The sequence below is a fragment of the Homalodisca vitripennis genome, chromosome 3 (genome assembly GCF_021130785.1).
Source record: "Homalodisca vitripennis isolate AUS2020 chromosome 3, UT_GWSS_2.1, whole genome shotgun sequence".
Classification (NCBI taxonomy): domain Eukaryota; kingdom Metazoa; phylum Arthropoda; class Insecta; order Hemiptera; family Cicadellidae; genus Homalodisca; species Homalodisca vitripennis.
In genome coordinates this window covers 30299199-30309802 of record NC_060209.1, presented here as the reverse complement: position 1 = coordinate 30309802, position 10604 = coordinate 30299199, and the positions used below count along the sequence as shown (strand labels likewise).

Here is a 10604-nt window from a genome sequence, read left to right as displayed (position 1 = left end):
TTCTCATCACAAAGAGGTTACGAGTCAAGTGAGAAGGTATGCAGAGAAAGACCAATACGGTAAAATAAAATAATTTAAAAGTGATTTCCAAATAAACCTTTTCGTTTCATGGTAATTGATATTTCCTGAAATACCGTGCAGTTGTTACACATTTTTAGTAAATTTCCTAATTTTACCTTTAATTCTAGATGTACATGAACTTACATTCTTATAAACAACAAGGAAAATAAAACAACAACAATAATAAATAATTTATTATTTCCAAACCATTAAACTAATGTCTTTTAATGGACACGCAACAATAAAATATACATACTCATGTTTTAATGACTTAGATTAAGTGCAATATAATAAATACCCTGTTAAGTTACAACTGACAAATAATATGTGACTTACAGTAATACAATAAGAGTACGTGGTGTCTGAGTCCACTTGTAAAATCATTGCAAGTAAGCCCGGAGATTGAACATTCGTGAACAATATTTACTTATATGGAGAGATTTCAAATGATTTTGGATCTGAAGAGTTATTTATTACATCCACTGATTGTTTTTGAGAAGAATTCTTGCAATTGGCATAAAAAATAAAATGTTTAAAATACAAAAAAATGTCTGCCTTCTTTTAGGTTTTTTATGATCTCTGAAATGTAAAAATTTTGGATTGACTGTGGATGACCACAGGAAGCATTGCAATTAAACACAGTTAACCAGAATGTATTCTATTTTTATATTCTTTAAACTCTTTAAGTGTTCCTGTGTAACAAAGCAGCGGCAATAGCCAAAGAAATAAAGAAATGTCACATATTTCAATGTTCTGCAGCAAAACATCATTAGTCCTGAAATCCAGCTTAATGCAGCTTAACAAGACAACTTAATCGAGGTTTAGCAGGCATTGATGTACAAGTTGTCAACAGTGATGAGTTGCAGAACTCAACAAACTCTCGAGGCAGAACAGCATACTGTGTGCAGTTAATGTTACGTGTAACACTGTTACTGTTCAACAGTTTGTGAACAAGAAGTTCCTTATGGAGGTATTAGGTATGACAGGTAACTTTTTTCTAAAACGTTGATACAAAAATCTAGTACTTAGGGCAGAACATAGTTACTATAACTCAATATACCTACACAGAAAGTAAACTTTGTACTTAGATTGAAATATTTATTAACCTTTATTTTGATGCTTCCAGTTTGGGTAAATGTGAGTATTTCACATAAAACCTGTCTAGAATAATCTTAAAAAATTAATTTCATAGACATTGGCCCTAAAAAATAATCGGGATGAGACACTATAGCTATAAAACACGAATAGAGAACATATATTGGTAAGGTACAGAAACACTGGTATCACTGATGGCTTTTACGAAGACATATATCCCATTGGAATTCCTACAATTTAGTTTTAGTACACATGAAGAACAGCAAAATGATTTGAAAAGATGACATTAAAATACTGCTATTTGGCTTCCAAGACAGTATCTGCGCCGAGCATGTAGTTCGCCCCATCCTGAAACAAAGAGGTTATTGCACCATAAACGTTTTAGTAAGTAACACAAGTAATAAATAAGCTACACCGAGATATTTACTGTGTTCTAAAATAATATATCTGTCAAAATTGAAAGGTTTAAGTCATTTAATTACAAGGCATGGGCACGCTACACCACGTGTCGAGTGTCAACAGGTTTCGCTGAGGTTGCTTGTAAATTTTCAAATCATGCTCATTTAATTTTCCAGATATTCTGCCGACAGATAGAAAGGCAGATAAATCATAAAGAAATTCCCACATTACTCCCGGCAGACAAAGATATACTGTCTGCCTACTGAATCATAGTCTTCAATGCACATCATAGAATTCTTATCTATGTAGACGTAGAGTTTCACATAAAGTTAAAAGTCAACAAATGAATTCAGATATCTTGCTTCGCAATTCATTACTGTTTTTGTTCATTAATTTACGTGACCTAGGATACTGCAACGTAAGAAGTTTATTCTTGTCAACGAGTTTTTACGTTTATTTTATACTCTTTTTTCTTTTTACTCTTTGAATAAAAGTTAAATATAGATACGAGTATCTCAAATGATGAATTCAATTTGCTTATAGAAATAACAAACAATTTTATTTGTTATTTATTCTGCTACATTCTCGTTGCCATCACGGTTACTAATAAGACCAATGTCAAAATATTCGCTAACGCTCAGCCAAATGGAGTGTCATGCACCATCGTCGAACTCATTGTTGCTAATACGAGTTGATATGTATTCTTTTCCGTATAAAAATGAAGTTCCAAGCAAAATTACAAAGTTGTAGGTTAGTTTGTTTTTCAGATACACATACAGATGGCAGACAGACATAAATACAATTGTCCAGCCCCAGGAGAATAAGGCTTCGCTAAAGCTCAGGTAACTCGAGGACGCGCTTGCCCATTTCGTGAAAAAAAAAAAAACACAAGCTAGCTTTAAAATACCATATTGCAGAGAAACACTTCTTTCACGCGTGTAAAATCTCCACGTTATCCTTAAGTGATAATTTGAAATGTAGGTTTAAAAAATAAAAATCTAAATGATCTAAAATTGAGGTTTATTTGCGATATATATTAATTTTATTATGACTTTGAACACTAAAAAAACGTATTTTAATGTTTTAAACGCATTTGGGATTTTTCCCGTAGTAATTCTGGGTAATATTATTATTGTCAAGACAAAAATGATCACAATATAATTGAAGCAAACAGTGTACTTTAAACAATCTGGATGTCCAGTTTTAGTTAACAGTTGTATGCAAAGGCTGCAGCACCGTCAATGAAGGTAACGCAGATTATTGTGTAAACATGTATTGTACATTCTACTCGTTATGAGCAATAATTTCAAATTAGAGTTTTAGAAGCTAAATACACAATATGGAAAAATACGGATGATCCTAATAATACTATGAAGGAAATTATTTTCTGAATTAAATATTAAAGTATTATTGCCCTATTATCTAAATAATTTAACTATACCCTTGTCAAGAAATCAAAGTGATATTGTTTGTTATTAATTTTTGAAATTTATATTATTTGAATGTATCATTGCACATGTCACATGTTTTATTTTCACTTTATGTTATATTAATTTACAGCAAAAAGATAATTTATCTCTGGAACACTCCTGATGAAATTCAATCGAGTGAGAGTTGTATCAATATCAGAAAAAAGTGAAATATTTAGATATGTTTCAATGTACATACACTCAAAATGATCTAGAAGTTTTAAAATATACTTTTTCAATGTAATGAAAATAACTAAAACCCTTTAAATTAAAACTCCATTGAAAAGACATAATATATCATCCACATATCTAAACCAATAAATTATTTTGTCTTTAAATGGATTAGTGTCACTCATTATTTTGTTCTTTTCTAAATGTTGCATATATATATTTACAAGAAGGCCTGAAAGAGGAGATCCCATTGCCAACCCATCTTCTTGTTTGTAAAAGTCCCTATTGTATTGAAAATAATTTTGATTAACTTAAATGGTCTTTTCAATGGAGATGAGAACCAGGCAGAACACTTTTTAACATTTCTCAATTCTATATCACCAACAATTAAGTTTTCTAAAGAAATCCAAAAAGTCAAAGTTAACTTTCTTGATATAAGTATTTCTAATCTTAATGGAAATCACTCATTTGAAATTTATAGAAAAACAACCCAAACAGATCTTCTAATACCATCATCCTCTAACCATCCTTGGAAATACAAATTAGCAGCATTTCACTCAATGGTAAACAGAATGTTAAATATACCAATGAGTGATGAAAAAATAAAAATAAAGAAATAAAAATAATAAAATACCTAGCTGTCAAAAATGGATATCAACCCCAAATTGTAGACAAAATGATTAAGAATAAAACAAGAAAAATTAATAAAACCAACAAAATACTACCTAATCATAATACTACAGAAATTCAGAAATATATATGTGTACCATTCAATACTAAATTAAACAAAGCTGTTCGAAAAACCTTTCAAAATTCAAAATTCTCCATCAATCACCAAACAAGAAATAATACATTTAAACTTATTGAAAACAAAGTGAACCAAAATGATGACAAACAGGAATTATACAAACAATCTGGAGTATACAAAATTAACTGTAGTGACTGTGAAAGCTATTATATTGGGCAAACTGGAAGAAATTTTAATAACAGGTTTAAAGAACACATACAAGCTTTAAAAACAAATAACATGTCTACAATAAAATCAAATTTTGCTGAAAACTTATTGGAGACTGACCATAACTACATAAATATTGAAAAGAACATGGAAATTTTAGATATCGAAAGGAAAGGAGAGAAATTAAACACAAAAGAAGAATTACATATTTATCTAAATTATAGTAAAGATCCTCATAAAATTTTAAATAGTAATCTGAAAAATAAGACAAATCCAATTTTTGAAAAAATTAAAATATTAAATACAGATTACTAATAAGAAAATTACAACTGTGTCATTTATATTTAACATATGTTTAAAAGGTCTATATGTGTATATCTAATTGTTTATTATTTATTTATTTATTTAGAGGTTAATGTATACTGATGATGGTTACAAACCGAAACACGTGTATGTAATAAAAAGTTTTAATTTAAAGGGTTTTAGTTATTTTCATTACATTAATATATATATATATATATAATATATATATATTATATATATATATATATATATATATATAGATAACCCTATAAGTGGAGTTAATAACATAATAACTAAAATGTAATGTAAAAGGTTTGTATGTAAAGTAGTTACACAAAAATATTGCTATGCAAAATATATGTCATCCGGTGTATCGTTGCAAGAATTCCTTTGTATCACAATTCCAACGCTTTATTTAATAAGCAAAACCTATTCAAAATTGTTACTTTTCCTTAGTAATACGGAAATACAATACTCGTAATTATGCTTAACCTTATTCTAAATTATAAATACTTAAATTATTGAAATACTGAAATAGTTATACTTAGAGACTTTAGTGTATAAGAAGTAATTGAAATTTTACACCACGTAGTGATGGTTTTGGTGAAGCTTTATGCCAGAATCGTGGCTTTGAATAAGAGATTTGTATGGTATCACGCATGCTATACACGTCCGCTATTATACTAATTCATTGCTACTTTGTAACAATATATTGTGTCTTATTATCTTTTAACTAATGTATATTTTGCGGGAAGTATTATTACAATTTCAAAATTATGAAAACTCAGAATTATTCATTTTAAGGTCCTTAAATACCCGGGAAATATTGTGGTGGTTATTTGTAAACCTTAACAACTCATGCTGCGAAAAGAATAAATCCTGATCTCCTTGTTTGTCCGAGTTTGCCGGCCACATATCCCACATTTTCTCATCCCGTCATCCTATTTTCTAAATTTTATTATTTTTTTAAATACACATTTTGGATTCATTTATTGTTTCTTATATGTTATTCTCTTTTCTGTGTTAATTTCTATAAATAAAGAGAACTTAGTCGAAGATTAACAAAAAATCAGTACGATAGAATTAAAAACTTCAAACTAATGACAAAATTATGTTGTGTAAATATTTAATCGTATCATTACAATTACTTTTGCTATGTTTCGCTTTGCCAAAAAAATGAAAATAGGATTCTTTTCTAGTCCAATAGATTAAAAAAACCATTAAATTTCGCCATAAAAAAAATAATTTTACAATATACACCCTGATACAATCCTTTTATCCATAATTTAATCTTAAAATTTGAAAGACCACTATTTAAAATAAAGTGGATTTATTATTTTCAGAACTACAGTAGTTATCACATTTAAAACTCCTATAAAATAAAAGTATTTAAGAAGCTAATAATATATAAATAATCCTTGATATACTAAAAAAATATAGGAACAAAATTCTTTCTCTTGGTAGAATGAATTTAATATTTTAAATAACTATGTTACAATACATATAAAATTATTTTACTTTGAAAATTCTCAAAATTTAACGTATTAATTTTGTCTAAGACAAGAACTAAGACATATTTATTATTTAAAATAAATCGTTTTTTTTAAACACAGTTTAAACAAATTTCACAACTAAAAAAACAATTAATAAGACTGATTAACTCTGGATGGCAGTAACAAGCTTTACAAACTGTTAAAGAGATTCGAAATTAGCGCAGTAATTCATCGTCAACAACAAACAAAACAATTATTTTAAGTTAGTGATGTGTTAAAAAATCTATTTATACAGTAACTCACTCACTGTGTTTGTTCTCTTAATGGGATGAAAATGGCCCCCCATGATACTCCAGTACAAGTGATCTATTGAATATCTGAATTTTTGGTGTACAGTTCATGTAAAAGTGACTACAGTTGACAGTAAAAGGTTTTATGGGATTGTAATATGAGTGGTTTCCGCGATAGGTAACGTCGATTATTGTTATCAACCCTACTCGTGTGTGAGAGACACGTTTTCGTAATAGTTTTATTCTAAAAATCCGTAAGGAACACAAATAAATAATCAGATTTCGGTAGTTGGGTTTAGTCTCCTACACTAGCTGGGATGGTACTCGAATAAAATAGGAAATGCAACATTCTGCTTAGTTATAAGACAAGCCATTGTATTTGCGTCCCTACCACCTTTTTTTGATTAAAAGCTGCCCAGAATCTCATGCCCCACAAACAAACATGCAACCGCTCATTTGAATTTTTGAACATAATCAAACTCCTCTCATAGAGACTTGACGTGTATTTTCACAACTCTCTTAGCAGTCGTAAATCTGCCAAAAGATTTTCTATTGCAAAAAGCACCCGGGCACCTCCCAGGTTGGTGAACCCAAATCTCTTGCGACCTACTAGTCCTAGAAGTCGACAACTTCCACAGCTTAGCAAGCTCCTTCATTTTGTGCACCATACCTTTCATATGAGATATATCCTACGCCAATATTAGTCTTTGCCCAAAACGTAAAAAAAGTAAATTATGTCTTATTTTACCAGGAGAAGTTAGGGCTAAGAAGCCCTCTCTAACAGTTAACCTGGGGACCAACGGCTTAAAGGTGACTTCCGAACCACCACCAATGGCCGGGCAGGCGGGCTGCTCAAAACGTACCCTTACGTTGGGATGCAGATAATTGTCAGACGTGATCATCAAAATGTTTTGCACAGTATCATTGTACCCGCAGACAAACATTTGTATTGATTTTTCCGTAACACTCTTAGAAGAGGCTTCACTTAGGCTAATTGAACAAATCTGTTAGATAACTGTATTTTTTCATGCTCATCAATGTTATCAATAAAAATTTAAATTTCAACATGAAATTAAATAAATTTTAAATTCAATATTTTTGTTACAATATTCTCATCAGTCGAAATTATGCCAGTATATAAATTGTGCTGCCGTTTCGTTACGTCGACGTACTATAGACACCGATAAGGGATTGGAGAAGCAATGAAGAAGCGTGTTCTTTTATTTTCACACAAGGTTAGTTTTAATCAAAGATTTTATAGATTGTGTTGGATGTGACAATACTAAAGCCACAGCAAGGCTTTCGTGTTATGATCATGTAACAATTCTCAAATAGTCTGTGTCCATGACAGTTATAGCAAGTTATTTATAGATTTCAACGTGCCATAGAAACGGTTAAGAAATTGGAGCAGGAACGTGTTCTTTTATTTTTACACAAGGTTAGCTTTTACACAATCAAAGGTTGTGTAGATTGTGTTTGATTTGACAGTATTAAAGGTTTAACAAGGCTTACGTGTAAAGATCATGTAAAAATTCTCAAATAGTCCATGACATTTGTAACACATATACCGTACCTGTTTACTGATGGAGAAATAGTGAATGCTATGTAGTAAGTGTATTTCTGTCATTAATACTTACCATGACAGTTTACTAAAGTCGTGTTGGAGCTCGAAGTAAAACGTCCAGTTTGGATTTTCCTTTAATACGTGTGACGGAGAAGTCACTGTAGTGGCTTTCCAGACTCGGCGCTTGGAGTCGATGTTCCAAAAAGTATGGGTCAGTTCACATATAGCTAGAGTTGGAGAAAAGCAGTTTTAGTTTGGTATAAAAGATCTAAATACTATGGTGTCTGTTTGTATAATAGTTAAAATTAACTAATTTCGAGAAAATGTCTTGTACTAACAATATGGGAAACAAATGAAAAACTAAAAAATTAAAGGAACTATAAAATTTGATCCATTACAGAATTTATTTAAAAATATGTGTTTTAAAAAATATGAAAGAGTTTTATAAAATTTTTACAATATATTTGCAGTTTATTATTTAAACTTTCCAGTATAAATTATATGCACTTTATTTGTATTTTTTTGAATATCATTAGGCACTATGTAAAAGTCTATTGTAATCGAAGCTGCACAATTATATTTGTGTTGAACAAACACTATTTGTGAATGACTTCAAATAAATGAGTGAAAGCCAAATCTTTTTTTACATTAAATGTATTTGTAATATACCTTATTAAAAGGTGCATTATCTTAGGCTCTCAAAAATATATTTTACTATATTGTTGAACATACAGAACCTACTGGATAACATTCAAATTTTCTGTGATAGAGTGTGACACATGCTTCTGCCATAGGCCATGGCTAAAGTTGGTATACAAATGGCTATATATGTGCATAGAAATTTGCATATTGCAAAAAAAATGTTTTACAAAGTTATAAGCCATGTTTAATATTGATAGTTTACGCCAGTTTAACGCCTGAATAAAGTTATGCCTTTGGGAAGCCAAATAATGAGGAAGGTATGAAAATTGAATCTAAGTTTTTAATCTTCATAGTTGTGTGTACTACAACTTATTGTCGTTACATTAAATATATAATAATATTAAAGGGTTATAAACACAAGGTGGCTTTGATATCGGTGGCCAGCCACTTTTAGTATGTTTATAATATGTGTAGTACTGAGTTAAGATTTTCGATATATAAAAGAAGGCACTAAACCGTTTTGGGGGTGTGAGAACAAGGGCAAGGGCTGAATGGCTGAGTTTAAAGTTGTAAATTTAACTCGAATGGAAACGTAATGATAGTGATAACCTGTAACACAGAAGGAGGACCGGGCGTGCAGTGAGTGCAGTAAGTTGTCTCAGAGGTGCAGCTGCACAGTGTTTACACGGCGAGTAGACTGTGCTGTACGCTGACTAGAAGCCGCCGTGTCTGTGAGCGTGCTGGAGTCGCCGCCTGGCGGAACAGTGCCGCAACACAGCCACCCCAACACCGGCAATCTCCTGTCGCAACATAAAATGTGACAGTTGGAATTTTTTATCAAAATTTGTATCTTCATACATAGGACACAGGCAGAGTTTAGCTGTGAAAAAGTACCTTACACCTTACAGTTTCCTGCCTCTAAGGAATTTTCACCCAGATATGTATGGAAACATGGAAGACGGGTTTATCGGCAGAGTTGAGCGGTGTAAGGTTCTGGATAAAGTTAACTAGCAGGCATGCAGTTACCCAGCATGGATCACTTCTGGCTGGTTTATACCTTGCAGATGAACTCACCACTGGGCACAGCAAAACGATGTGTCACTTCAATCTGGGCAACCGTATGGGTGTCCAGGAGCGACACATCACTGGAGAGATTCTGGGGTTCGTGGGCAATTCAATAGGTCTAGTCAACTGTGGGAGATGACTGTTGGAGTTGGTGGGGTTTCTCCCTAACCTCAGAGGTTTTTGCTAGCCTCAACAAGGGTGTGCCACCTCCTGCCTACTTTGACCGGAGAGGCTGGTTCAGAGCTGGCCTCCCCTTCTTACCGGGGAGACATGACTTTGAGATGTAGTGCCCTAATTCTTCCTCATGGATCTCGATAGGAGGCGGCCCCAACTCCCTAACCTTACCCATCCTGAATATCCTGTCACTCCAGCAGCAGCGCAAAGGTTCTTACAGGACTAAGTGAAATTTTGCAATTTATAAGCTTCTTGTCCTAAGAGAAAAAAAAACATGCATAGTACTTTGGAGAACATGCAGTAGATGACGGGGTTGGCGGCAGAGTTGAGTTGTGCAAGACTCTGGATATAGTTACCTGAGTGGCATGCAGAGATGTGTGGAGAACATGCAGTAGATGACGGGGTTGGCGGCAGAGTTGAGCGGTGCAAGACTCTGGATAAAGTTACCTGAGTGGCATGCAGAGATGTGTGGAGAACATGCAGTAGATGACGGGGTTGGCGGCAGAGTTGAGCGTTGCAAGACTCTGGATAAAGTTACCTGAGTGGCATGCAGAGATGTGTGGAGAACATGCAGTAGATGACGGGGTTGGCGGCAGAGTTGAGCGGTGCAAAACTCTGGATAAAGTTACCTGAGTGACATGCAGTGATGTGTGGGGGGAACATGCAGGAGATTACGGGGTTGGCGGCAGAGTTGAGTTGTGCAAGACTCTGGATATAGTTACCTGAGTGGCATGCAGTGATGTGTGGAGAGCATGCAGTAGATGACGGGGTTGGCGGCAGAGTTGAGTTGTGCAAGACTCTGGATATAGTTACCTGAGAGGCATGCAGAGATGTGTGGAGAACATGCAGTAGATGACGGGGTTGGCGGCAGAGTTGAGCGGTGCAAGACTCTGGATATAGTTACCTGAGAGGCATGCAGAGATG

General features: G+C 33.0%; 1 long non-coding RNA gene across 2 annotated transcripts; it reads right to left on the bottom strand.

Annotated features, from left to right (window-relative positions):
• Window positions 1-236: 236 nt before the first annotated feature.
• On the bottom strand, window positions 237-10575 carry LOC124356743. 2 transcript variants are annotated; one of them, XR_006921890.1, is made up of 4 exons: window positions 10494-10575; window positions 9051-9241; window positions 7873-8026; window positions 237-1503 (listed from the first exon to the last, which is right to left on the bottom strand). It is a non-coding gene; the product is annotated as an uncharacterized LOC124356743 (long non-coding RNA). The 2 variants fall into 2 exon arrangements; XR_006921889.1 differs by lacking the exon at window positions 10494-10575 and adding an exon at window positions 10037-10143.
• Between the last annotated feature and the right edge of the window lie 29 nt (window positions 10576-10604).